Source organism: Macaca nemestrina, chromosome 13 (assembly GCF_043159975.1).
Source record: "Macaca nemestrina isolate mMacNem1 chromosome 13, mMacNem.hap1, whole genome shotgun sequence".
Lineage (NCBI taxonomy): Eukaryota > Metazoa > Chordata > Mammalia > Primates > Cercopithecidae > Macaca > Macaca nemestrina.
Window position 1 is genome coordinate 70,344,085 of NC_092137.1, and position 13,311 is coordinate 70,357,395.

Consider the following 13,311-nt stretch of genomic DNA (forward strand, 5'->3'; position numbering starts at 1 on the left):
AAAACAAGAACAACAACAACAAATATTTTAAGTTATTTTATATTTATCAAAGTGGTAACCATGGTAAAAATCAGAATTTTGCTGCATTTTCTTTACATTTTGCTAGGTTTCTTTATACTTATTTTGCATTTACACTGCTTTTAAAATACATACTGAGGGATGAAAGTATGAGGGACATCATAATTTTTCTATTGCTTAAGACTGTTAAACAAATTCTTAATCTGGCCTCTAACTTCAGGAACAAGCAAGGAAACTTCAAGAGTTTGAACTTTCCAGGTCAATATTCATTTCTCCATTCAATAAATATTTCTTGAGGGATTAGTAAGTATCAGGCCTTTGCTCAGTCCTGGGATGCAGCAGCAAACAAAAGAGATGTGGTTCCCGGAGTTCAGTTTACTGAGAGTGGGTAAGAACAAGAACAGGATCTAAAGCCAAAAGTCTTATTGGAAAAGAGGCAAGATTCCACAGCCAGCAATGAAATGCCAATAGAAAAGCCCATATTCAGGGAGATGAGCTGGTTCAGAAAATGGTCTCATCCCCTCACTCACTTTGACAGGGGAGACAGCCACTGTCGTAGGTTGAATTCATCAATGTAAGTGCCCTCACAGCCAATGCCACCATGAAACTGCCCCTTCTCTGTTCACAGCCATGTAACTATAAGCTATGTGCAAGATCTTGAAAGCTCCAAAGAAAAACACAAGATTTGAATTGTCTACTGACAGAAATTCTAGAAGGTATACTACGCCAGAAGTGGGAAGTACAAAACCAACTGCCAGAGGCAGCTGGGGGGATCCTCCCCCGACATTGTCACTACACTTCTCTGACACTGCACGAAAAGTAAAAATAAAGACAGAATAGGAAAGGGAAAATAAAGGGGAGCGGAGAAGAGGGATTGAAGAAGAGATCGGGTGAGATGGTCAGGCTACAGTCAGAAGCCTCGTGAGAGGAGTTTCCGATTTACGGTATGAAGCAGGCAAGACATGAAGAAAGGCTATGGCCTGATGTGTTAGAAAAACGAGTCACGGGCCAGGTGTGGTGGCTCATGCCTGTAATCCCAGCACTTTGGGAGGCTGAGGCAGGTGGATCACAAGGTCAAGAGATCGAGACCATCCTGGCCAACACAGTGAAATGCCATCTCTACTAAAAATACAAAACTTAGGTGGGCGTGGCGGCGTGTGCCTGTAATCCCAGCTACTCAAGAGGCCAAGGCAGGAGAATTGCTTAAACCCGGGAGGCGGAGGTTGCAGTGAGCCGAGATTGCGCCACAGCACTCCAGCCTGGTGACAGAACGAGACTCTGTCTCCAAAAAAAAAAAAAAAGGGGCCCAGCAGGGTCGCTCACCCCTGTAATCCCAGCACTTTGGGAGGCCGAGGTGGGCGGATCATGAAGTCAGGAGGTTGAGACCATCCTGGCTAACACGTTGAAACCCCATCTCCACTAAAAAAGCCGGGCGTGGTGGCAGGCGCCTGTAGTCCCATCGGGAGGCCGAGGCAGGAGAATGGCGTGAACCCGGGAGGCAGAGGTTGCAGTGAGCTGAGATCGCGCCACTGCACTCCAGCCTGGGCGACAGTGCGAAACTCTGTCTCAAAAAAAAAAAAAAAAGAAAAGAAAAAAGAAAAATGAGTCATTCCAGCAGCTCAGCTCCAGCACAGTCAGAACGTGATGGCCATGGTAAAGGTGGAGAGCCAACAACAGCAACAGCAGGAGGTACAGAATCTATGCACAGCCAGCACAGTAGGGGCCTACAGAGATCTCAAAGTGTTTGACTTCTCTGGGCCTCAGTTTCCTTTATCTGAAAATGAAGATGGTAAGAGTGTACATTAATTACCTAGGACTGCCATAAAATTACCACAAACTACATGGCTTAAAACAACAGAAATTTATTCTCTCGCAGTTCAGGAAGCTACAAGTCTGAAATCCAGGTGTCAGTAGGGCCATGCTCCCTCTGAAGTCCCTAGGGAAGAATCCTTCCTTGTCTCTTCTAGTTTCTGGTGGTCGCTGGCAATCCTTGGAGGGCTGCAGCCATTCCTTAGCTGGCAGCAGCATAACTGCAATCTCTGCCTCCATCTTCATGTGGCCATCTTCCCTCTGTGTCTCTCTCTTCTTATGACAACACCAGTCACTAGACTAGGACTTCCCAGTTAAACTTCATCTCAACTTGATTATGTGTGCAAGGACCGTATTTCCAAGTAAGATCACATTCATAGGTTCTGGGGCAACATGAATTTTGGGGGATACTATTCAATTCAGTACAGAGCACCAACCTCCTAAGAAGTTTATACATGTAAGGTATTATACTTAGGACCATGACTGGCACACAATATGTGTTGTGTAAAGGTTGGCTACTCTTCTTCAACATCTCTGGCAGGTAGCTGTTGCCAAAAGGGTATGTAGGTATGTTCTGTTATGTAAGAATCACCCTCCCTCCATTTTGAGTCAGAGGCAAGAAACTGAATGAAACTAGAGTTCTGAAATAAGCAGATTAGGGCAGAGCTAGAGCACACGTTTATTACCATTCAGTACCCCTTATCAATATCCTAGCAATATTCTCAGGTTGCAGTGAAAAAATACCTGCTACAAGCACTTGTTTTTTGAACAACATAGACTTTATCATTCCAAATGAACAATGGCCCTTCAAAGCAGTCCCCTTGTTAGGATCTGCCTTGGAAGACCCTTCAAAGCCAGCCAAGAAGCTGCAGCAGAGAGACAGCAGTCTCGTAACTTACAATTCACACTGTGAGTTCTGATCCCAAACTGTTTTACATGGTATATTCACCCAATGGTTTGGTAATGAAATGACCTTTGGCTGTATCCAAACATTAAATCCATTCTCTGAGATGGAGATTTGCTATTTCTGAGGATGTGATATTCAAAATAACAAGCCACTTTCAAATTAGGGAAGAGGAGAACAGATTAAAGGCTCCTGCTCTTACTTCTCCTTCTTTAATGAATGAATTTGGGACAGCTACCCAACTGAAAAAAATACATAAGGCGGGGCGCGGTGGCTCACGCCTGTAATCCCAGCACTTTCGGAGGCCGAGGCAGGCAGATCACAAGGTCAGAAGTTCGAGACCAGCCTGGCCAACATAGTGAAACCCAGTCTCTACTAAAAATACAAAAGTTAGCCTGGAATGGTGGCACGTGCCTGTAGTCCCAGGTACTTGCAAGGCTGAGGCAGGAGAATCGCTTGAATCCGGGAAGCAGAGGTTGTGGTGAGCCGAGAACACGCCACTGCACTCCAGCCTGGGCAACAGTGAGTGAGACTTCGTCAAAAGAAAAGAAAAGAAAAAAGAAATACAGCCAGATTCCAACCACTCTCTTCATATCAAAATAAATACCAGATGGATCAAAGATTTAAATTTAAAGATAAAAGATTTAAACACACAGAGTACTCAAAAAGAACAAGTAACTATTTTTATAATTTTGAGGTGGGGAAGCATGCTTTTTCTTTTTTTTTTTTTTTTTTTTTTTTTTTTGAGACGGAGTCTTGCTCTGTCACCCAGACTGGAGTGCAGTGGCCGGATCTCAGCTCACTGCAAGCTCCTCCTCTCGGGTTCACGCCATTCTCCTGCCTCAGCCTCCCGAGTAGCTGGGACTATAGGCACCCGCCACTTTGCCCGGCTAGTTTTTTTTGTATTTTTTAGTAGAGACGGGGTTTCACCGTATTAGCCAGGATGGTCTCGATCTCCTGACCTCGTGATCTGCCCGTCTCGGCCTCCCAAAGTGCTGGGATTACAGGCTTGAGCCACCGCGCCCGGCCATGGGAAGCATGCTTTTTCTAAACATTGGTCTAGTAGCAGGAAAAATTATAAGGGAAGAGATTTTCTGACTACTTAAAAACGTAAAATTTGCATACAGAAAAAAAGCTGCATAAACAAAGTTGAAAGGAAATGACAAAATGGGAAGAATTCTGTATTATATATGATAGTCGACACGTTAAGTCTTACAAATAAAAAAAAATTATTGGAAAAAATGTGCAGGCAAGGTGCAGTGCTTCACGCCTGTAACCCCCAATGCTTTGGGAGCCCAAGGCGGGAGGAGCACTTCAGTCTAAAGTTCAAGATCAGTCTGGGCTGCAAGAACCCATCTCTAAAAAAAAAAAAAAAAATTAGCCGGGTGTGGCAGCAGGCACCTGTAGTCCCAGCTGCTCACGAGGCTGAGGCAGGAAGATCACTTGAGCCCAGGAGTTCAAGGCTACAGTGAGCTATGATTGCACCACTGCACTCCAGCCTAGACAACAAACCAAGACCCTGTCTCTAAGAGGAAAAAAAAAAAAAAATTCAAAAGTCATGAATAACTGATTTAAAGAAAAAATAGAAAGGTCCAAAATACATCTGAAAATTCAACCTTTAATATTCAAATAAATGAAAATTAAATCATACTTATTGAGTGCTATGTTTCAGTTACTATTTATTCTAAGCATTTTACTTGGATTTATTCCTCACAATAACCCTATAAAATAAGTGCTATCATTACCTCACAATAACCCTATAAAACAGGCGCTATCATTATGCCTACTTTACCATGATGAAATTGAAGGACAGAGAAGGTAAATGACTTACCTAAGGTCACCCAGTTAGTAAATGGCTGAGTCAGAATTCATCCCCTAGCAGGCTGGCTCCAAAGTCACATTCTTAACCACTGTGGTACAAGACCATGTCTTACCTGTTAGATGAAGAAGACAAGAAATACAACACCCAATGTTATCAAAAGCATGGGAAAACAGGCAATCTCATGTGCTGCTAATATAAGTTTACATTCTTAAGGGTAGTTTGGCTCCATGAATTGACATTTTAAATATGCATACCTTTTAACTCAGCAGGTGAATTTCTTGGAATTCATCCTGAAGAGATAGTGCACAAGCATGTAGAGATGTATATATCAAGTGTTTATCACAGAATGCTCACAATAATCAAAATATTGCAAATAAAAAGCCCAGTAAGTATACCAAATGTCCAACAAATTCATTCACTCAACAAATATTTATTGAGCATCAATGATGTACCAGGAACTGTTCTCAATACCAGGTATAGAGCATGGATAAAAGAAAAAAGGGCCAGGGATGGTGGTTGACGCCTGTAATCCCAGCACTTTGAGAGGCTGAGGAGGGAGGATTGCTTGAACCTACGAGTTTGAGACCAGCCTGGGCCACACAGTGAGACCCCCATCGTTAGAAAACATTTTTTAAAATAGCTGGGTGAAGCAGCACATGCCTGTAGTCCCAATTACTTGAGAGGCTGAGGTAAGAGGATCACTTAAGCTCAGGAGATGGAAGTTGCAGTGAGTCGAGATCATGCCATTGCACTCTAGTGTGGGTGACAGAGCGAGACCCTGTCTCCAAAAAAAGGGGAGAAACACTCATTCTATGATACAGAATGGGATACTCCCTGATTCTAGCATAATAAAACAATCTTTAAAATAAAAATCCCCGTCTTCATGGAGCTTATATTCTAATGGAGGGAAGTTAGGCAATAAGCAAATAAATGAGAAGAGTATATATCAGGTGATGCTAAATGCTATAGAGAAAAATACAGAAGGGAAGAGAGAGAGGGAAGAAAGGGGGATTGTTATCTTGTTAAGGGAGTCAAAGAAGACCCCATTGATAACAGGTAAAACAAATGGATTAAATATTAGAGAATAATAGCAGTACGATATATCCACTCACTGAACTATAATTCAGCCCTTTTTTCTGTATTTATTGACATGAAAATGTCCTCAATCAAGTGAAATCAAGTGAAAAAAGATGATAAGACAGTAACAAGGTATGACTCCACTGATATAAAATAACATGTATATATATGCTCATATTCCAACTGGGAGAGTGGACCAACATCTAACAAGATTAATACTGAGTAAGGGTCCAGGCTGAGTGCCAGGCAACAGGATAAGCAGTATGTTTGTTCACACACCCATTCACTGATCCTCCTCCCAATACCTATACTTTGCTCCAGAAAGAATTTAAGGACAGCGAATCTACACACCCCCTCAAGTTCTTTATTTCTCTCATCCTTTCTCTCTTCTTCCCAGAAGCCAGGCCAGTGACAGTGAAAAACGTACATAAAAAGGATGGAAGGAAACCTCTACAGAATCTGGATGGGATTCCTCTTATTTCAACACATAGGAAACAGGTCCTGGGAAGCACAACTCCTCCCTGCACACCTGCAGGATTTGAAGCAAAGCTACCTGACTCAGATTCCCTATTTTATCCCCTACTAAACCCAAGATGCCCTGCAGGGACAGCTGGGAGCAAGCCTGGCTCATCATATGGAGGTGACAGGCCACAGGAAGCCAGAGCTCTACCCTTGGTACACAAGGCCTGTATCTTTCTACGAGCAGAAATGACAGAGTCAAACCGTTTTTGGCCCCTACCCTGTCCTCTCATCCATGCCTGTACTCATAAGCTATCCTGGCTAAGTTAATTCATGCTCAACCCCCTATATTCACCGCCTTGCCCAGTTACCCCAGAGATTCACAGATTTCCCCAGTAAGAGACTAAGTGCCTACCAAGAAAGCTGCCTAGAGTGACCAGACATGTTAGTGTGATTCAAACATTTCCAGTCTTGGGTGAGGGTAGCCAGGGTTCAGATCTATCTGCTCTTAGATATGTAGGAGCAGACTACACTTCTTGTTTGACCATAAAGCCACAAACAAGGAACTGGAAACTTTCCAAAGGCGAAATCCACATTGTTGTTGCCTGTATCTTTAGCCTGGGGTAGGGGGGGTATAGGCACACGAGTGGAGGCAGGGCACCCAGGGAAAGACTCAACTACTTCAAAACATTTCTCACATACTGTCACCTTTTGGACACCAACTATAAGCCAGGCTCTGTGTTAAGTGCTTTCATATACTACTGACAAAAAAAGCAAAATCACTTTTATCAAATATTCCTACTACGTGCTACTGAATTTAAGACGCCAAAAGCACATTCAGGTCCAGCTGCCCTGCCGATAGTTAAATATTCAGGCTTGATGTTAAGCAGAGGATAGAAACCTGAGATTCTCTCCTCAGGGTTATCACAGAAGTGTACATACTATCAAGTCAGATTCTTCAGGCTCCAATCTGGCTCCAGCTCTCTTACCTGTGCTTTCAGCAGGAAACATCACAAACACTCATGTACACATCTCAAGTCCCCAACACACTTGGTCTGCAAGTGGAAGAAATTTCCTGCTAGAAATGGGTACCACATGAGGTAGAAAAAACCAAAAGTAATCACACTTCTTCAGCAGAGGAACCTCTTTCTCCACTTTCATCTCTGCCAAATATGTATTTATTGAACAACTCATATTATGCTCATCACTACAGGATATAAGATGCCTCCTGCCTTCAAAAATTTACTCCATTAGGGAAAACAAAATCAACACATAGGAAGCATGTCATAAAAATAAGAGGACTCGCCGGGCACAGTGGTTCATGCCTGTAATCCCAGCACTTTGGGAAGCTGAGGCGGGTGGATCACAAGGCCAGGAGTTCAAGATCAGCCTGGCCAAAATGGTGAAACCTCGTCTCTACTAAATATACAAAAATTAGCCAGGCATGGTGGCAGGCGCCTGTAATCCCAGCTACTCAGGAGGCTGAGGCAGGAGAATCGCTTGAACCTGGGAGGTGGAGGTTGCAGTGAGCTGGTATCATGCCACTGCACTACAGCCTGGGTGACAGAGTGAGACTTCGTCTCAAAAAAAATAAAAAAAATAAATAAATAAGAGGGCTCCAGGATTTCTAGTGCATGGAACAGGAAAAAAGAGATGCTGGTAAAACAAATGGAAAAGTATGTAAAATAAGACAAATGGTGGGATGTCCTGGTATATATAGCTATCTTCAATTTCAAATAACCACATCTCCCCTTTTTGGTTCCATTCCCAGTAGAGTGATATTTTACTTCAAGAAAAATCTCCAATACAAACATCTGAGACATAAAGTTGGGGATCATTCATAAGGCAAAAAGGAGTCTCCTCTTTGCTGTAAAGTTAACTAAGATATGATTTAACCACCCCTCAAACTATCCCTGTATCATACATACATACATACATACATATACATACAATGTTTATACCCAACTTTTCAGGATCACATTTATAAGGTGAAGCAAAGTAGTTTTAAAAAGTATTCAGGACAGGCGAGGTGGCTCACGCCTATAATCCCAGCACTTTGGGAGGCCGAGACAGGTGGATCACCTGAGGTCAGGAGTTTGAGACCAGCCTGGCCAACATGGTGAAACCCTGTCTCTATTAAAAATACGAAAATTAGCCAGGCATGGTGGCGCACGCCTGTAATTCCAGCTACTCAGGAGGCTGAGGCAGGAGAATCACTGGAACCCGGGAGGCAGAGGCTGCAGTGAGCAGAGATCGCACCACTGAACTCTGAATGCCACTGGGCAACAGAGCAAGACTCTGTCTCAAAAAAAAAGAAAAAGACACGTGCACATGTGTGTTTATTGCAGCACTATTTACAATAGCAAAGACATGGAACCAACACAAATGCCCATCAATGATAGACTGGATAAAGAAAATATGGTACATATACACCATGGAATACTATGCACCCATAAAAAGGAATGAGATCACGTCCTTTGCAGGGGCATGGATGAAGCTGGAAGTCATCATCCTCAGCAAACTAACACAGGAACATAATACCAAACACCACATGTTCTCACTCGTAAGTGGGAGCTGAACATTGAGAACACATGGACACAGAGAGGGGAATAACACACACCAGGGCTGCTGGGGGGTGGGAGGTGGGGGGTGAGGGGAGGGAACTTAGAGGACAGGTCAATAGGTGCAGCAAACCACCATGGCACACATACACCTATGTAACAAACCTGCATGTTCTACACATGTATCCAGTTTTGGTTTTTTTGTTTTTTAGAATAAAGAAAAAAAATTTTATAAAGGCAATGTATCAGGTTGGGTGTGATAGCACATGCCTGTAATCCTGACACTTGGGAGGCCAAGACGGGAGGATTGCTTGAGGCGAGGAGTTCAAGACCAGCCCGGGCAACATAGCAAGAAGACTCTGTCTCTACAAAAAAATTAAAAATTAAAAAATAAAATATTTTAAAAGGCAATGTATTGATGAAGAATGGCTAAACCATGATGCATACATAAAATGGAATATTATTCGGCCTTAAACTGGAAAGAAATCCTATCACATGTTACAACATGGATGAACCCTAACACATGCTAAGTAAAATAAGCCCATCACACACACAAAAATACTGTATGACTCTATTTATATGAGGTAGTGAAGTATTCAAATTCATAGAAACAGAAAGTAGAATGGTGGTACCAGAGAGAAAGGAGGGGTAGGGCAAGTAGAGTTGTTGTTTAATGGGTACAGAGTTTCAGTTTTGCAAGATGAAGTAGTTCTGGAGATCTGTTGCACAAAATGTGAATATACCTAAGACTACTAAAACGTAAAGACTTAAAAATGGTTAAAATGGCAAATTTTATGTTTGTTTTTTACTATTTCTCATACACTTAAAAATGGTTAAGAAGGTAAATTTTATGTGTCTGTTTTTTACCAGAAGTGCTTTTTTTTTTTTGAGATGGAGTCTTGCTCTGTCACACAGGCTGGAGTGCAGTGGCGCGATCTCAGCTCCCTGCCACTGCAACCTTCACCTCCTGGGTTCAAGTGATTCTCCTGTCTCAGCCTCCCAAGTAGCTAGGATTATAGATATGCGCCACCTCACCCAGCTAATTTTTTTTGTATTTTTAGTAGCAACTGGGTTTTGCCATGTTGGGCAGGCTGGTCTTGAACTCCTGACAAGGTGATCCACCCGCCTCAGCCTCCCAAAGTGCTAGGATTACAGGCATAAGCCATCGTGCCCAGCTCACAATTACTCTTTTTAAAAAGGTAATGTTCATATGGGGAAAAAAAAATTCAGCAACAGAGAAGGATATTAAAAAACAAAAAGGCCAGGCATGGTGGCTCATGCCTATAATCCCAGCACTTTGGGAGGCCAAGGCAGGTAGATTGCTTGAGTTCACGTGTTCTAGACCAGCCTGGGCAACATGGCAAAACCCCATATCTATTGAAAAAAAAAAAGAAAGAAGAAAAAAGAAAACTTTCAGAAACAGTATGGGTATATAACAAGTATACGGAGTTTCCCCTCTTTTTACATACAAATGCTAACAGTAGTACACTAGCCATAAAAACTATTCTGCACGTTAGTTTTCTCTTAATGACAGATCTTGGAGATTGTTCCATACCAGCGTGTTTGTGTATATCTGTGCAATTTTTCTTTTTCCTGCAACCAACCATCCATCCTTTTTTTTTTTTTTTTTTTTTTTTGAGACAGGATGTTGCTCTGTTGCCCGGGCTGGAGTGCAATGGGATGATCTCGGCTCACTGCAACCTCCGCCTCCCAGTTTCCAGCAACTCTCTTGCTTCAGCCTCCCAAGTAGCTGGGATTACAGGCATGCACCACCACGTCCAGCTAATTACTGTATTTTTAGTAGAGATGGGGTTTCACCATGTTGGCCAGGCTGGTCTTGAACTCTTGACCTCAAGTGATTCACCGGCCTCGGCCTCCCAAAATGTTGGGATTATAGGCATGAGCCACCACACCCAGCCAGTAAAAAGGTTTTTTTGTTTTTTTTTGGTTTCTTTGGTTTTTTTTTTTTTTAGAGGGAGTCTTGCTCTGTGGCCAGGGTGAAGTGTAGTGGCACAATCTCGGCTCACTGCAACCTCCGCCTCAAGTTCAAGCAATTCTCCTGCCTCAGCCTCCCGAGTAGCTGGGACTACAGGTGAGTGCCACCACACCCAGCTAATTTTTTGTATTTTTAGTAGAGACAGGGTTTCACCATGTTGGCCAGGATGGTCTTGACCTCTTGACCTCGTGATCTGCCCGCCTCAGCCTCCAAAAGGCTGGGATTACAGGCGTGAGCCACCATGGCCGGCCAGTAAAATGTATTTTTAAAGCAAAACATATTAAGGACTTTGCAGATCAATTTTGCACAGCTTTTCCCTCAACAAATATGTTCAGGCCAGGCATGGTGGCTCATGCCTGTAATCCCAGCACTTTGAGAGGCCGAGGCGAGAGGACTGCTTGAGCCCAGTTCAAGACCAACATGGGCAACATAGATCCCACCTCTGCAAAAAAAGAAATTAGCCAGGCATGGTGGCTCAAGCCTGCAGTCCTAGCTACATGGGAGGGTGAGGTGAGAGGATCACTGCCGCTTGGGAGGTTGAGGCTGCAGTGAGTGGAGACTGCACCACTGCACTCCAGCCTGGGTGACAGTGCTAGCTAGACCCTGACTCCAAAAAAAAAAAAGTTCAGATTTCACTCTTTATATATCCTCCAGGAAAACTGAGTTAATGATTGATATTTTCTTTGGTTTGACTTGAGTAACATTTTCACCTCAGCTCATTTCTTTTTTTGTTTTTCTTCTTTTGAGATGGGGTCTTGCTCTGTTGCCCAGCCTGGAGTAACAGTGGCACCACCTCTGCTGTCCTGGCATCCCAAAGTGCTGGGATTACAGGTGTCAGCCAACGCACCTGGCCAAGCTTATTTCTACTAGGCTGTATGTGTTGGCTTTATCAGTACCACAAGGAATCGTGGATACGATCAAGGAAATACATGAAATACACATCATCCTTTCAATGCTATGGTCACTCTTTACACTCTGCTGTCTTTATCAATGGCTTGTCAAAAGTATTCATTTTATTGTGTTTAACTCTGAGGAAATTGAGTCTCACTCTGTCACCCAGGCTGCAGTTAACCTCCACCTCTTGGGTTCAAGCAACCTTTACCTCCCAGGTTCAACCAATTCTCCTGCCTCAGCCTCCCAAGTAGCTGGGACTACAGGCACGCGGCACTGCACCCAGCTGATTTTTGTATTTTTTGTAGAGAGAGTGTTTTGCCATGTGGGCCAGGCTGGTCTGGAACTCTTGGCCTCAAGTGATCGCCTGCGTCAGCCTACCAAAGTGCTGCAATTACAGGTGTAAGTACAGGTGTAAGCCACCGTGCCCGGACTCTGCAGAAATTTTTTTTTGAGACAAAGTCTTGCTCTTGTCTCCCAGGCTGGAGTGCAATGGCATGATCTTGGCTCATTGCAACCTCCACCTCCCAGGTTCAAGTGATTCTCCTGCCTCAGCCTCCTGAGTAGCTGAGATTACAGGCGTCTGCCACCATGCCCGGCTAATTTTTGTATTTGTAGTAGAGACGGGGTTTCACCATGTTGGCCAGGCTGGTCTTGAACTCCTGACCCCAGGTGATCTGCCCGCCTCAGCCTCCCAAAATGCTGGGATTACAGGCACGAGCCACCACACCTGGCCAGAAATTTTTTTTAAGTTTTATTACCCAACTAATTTTTTTTTAAAGCATCTCTTTCACTTCAGTGTCTCTCAGTCTGCTGACTGGTTTTCTCTTTTTTTTATGGTAAATTGAATTTTTTTTTAAATTATACTTTAAGTTCTGGGATACATGTGCAGAACATGCAGGTTTGTTGCCTAGGTATGCACACTGGTTTTCTTTGAGGGAGCATAGTGAGGCAGAAATGAGGGCTCCTTAGATACATTGGGGTTCAAATACCAGTTCTGCCATTTCCAAGTTAATTAATCTCTTAGAGTAGCCATCCCCCAACCTTTTTGGCATCAGGAACCCGTTTCATGAAAGACAATTTTTCCACGGACAAAGGGGAGGGAATGGTCTTAGGATGATTCAAGTACATTACATTTATTGTGCACTTTATTATTATTATGTTGTAATATATAATAAAATAATTATACAACTCACCATAATGTACAACCAGTGGGAGCCCTGAGCTTGTTTTCTTGCAATTAGATGAGATGGGAGACAGTGACAGATCATCAGGCATTAGATTATCATAAGGAGCATGCAACCTAGATCCCTCACTTCCTCAGGTCACAACAGAGTTCCTGCTCCTAAGAGATTCTAACACTGCCACTGATCTGACAGGAGGCAGAGCTCCAGCAGCAATGCGAGTGATGATTGTAAAAATACAGATGAAGCTTTGCTCACTCGCCCACCACTTACCTCCTGCTGTGCAACCTGTTCCTAATGAGCCACAGACTAGGGTTGGGGACCCCTTTCTTAGAGCCTCTGGGTTGTCACCTGTAAAAGAAAGGCGCTACCATCTATCTCTTACACAGGTGAAATCACAACATACGGTTGAAAAGCCTATTAGAATGCTAGGTGTGCTGGCTCATGACTGTAATCCCAGCACTTTGGGAGGCCAAAGCAGGTGGATCACCTGAGCTCAGGAAATCGAGACCAGCCTGGCCAACATGGTAAAACCCATGTTCACTAAAAATACAAAAATTAGCCGGGTGTGGTGGCACACATCTGTAATT

At 43.4% G+C, this 13,311-nt stretch overlaps 1 protein-coding gene across 50 annotated transcripts in view; it reads right to left on the reverse strand.

Annotated features, from left to right (window-relative positions):
• The window catches only part of LOC105465213 (aspartic peptidase retroviral like 1), a 147,433-nt gene that overhangs the window by 104,506 nt on the left and 29,616 nt on the right, over nucleotides 1-13,311 (reverse strand). For 21 of the 50 annotated variants that reach the window (XR_011611870.1, XR_011611841.1, XR_011611843.1 and 18 more), the window contains 5 exons: nucleotides 8,921-9,015; nucleotides 7,079-7,144; nucleotides 4,808-4,843; nucleotides 4,563-4,665; nucleotides 3,146-3,243 (listed from right to left, as the gene is read on the reverse strand). The gene's annotated coding sequence lies outside the window, so the exon portion shown is untranslated. Of the gene's footprint in view, nucleotides 1-5; nucleotides 1,793-3,145; nucleotides 3,264-4,562; nucleotides 4,666-4,807; nucleotides 4,844-7,078; nucleotides 7,145-8,920; nucleotides 9,016-12,994; nucleotides 13,073-13,311 lie in introns of those variants that run through there. The other 29 variants (XR_011611848.1, XR_011611844.1, XR_011611879.1 and 26 more) reach the window with 15 other exon arrangements.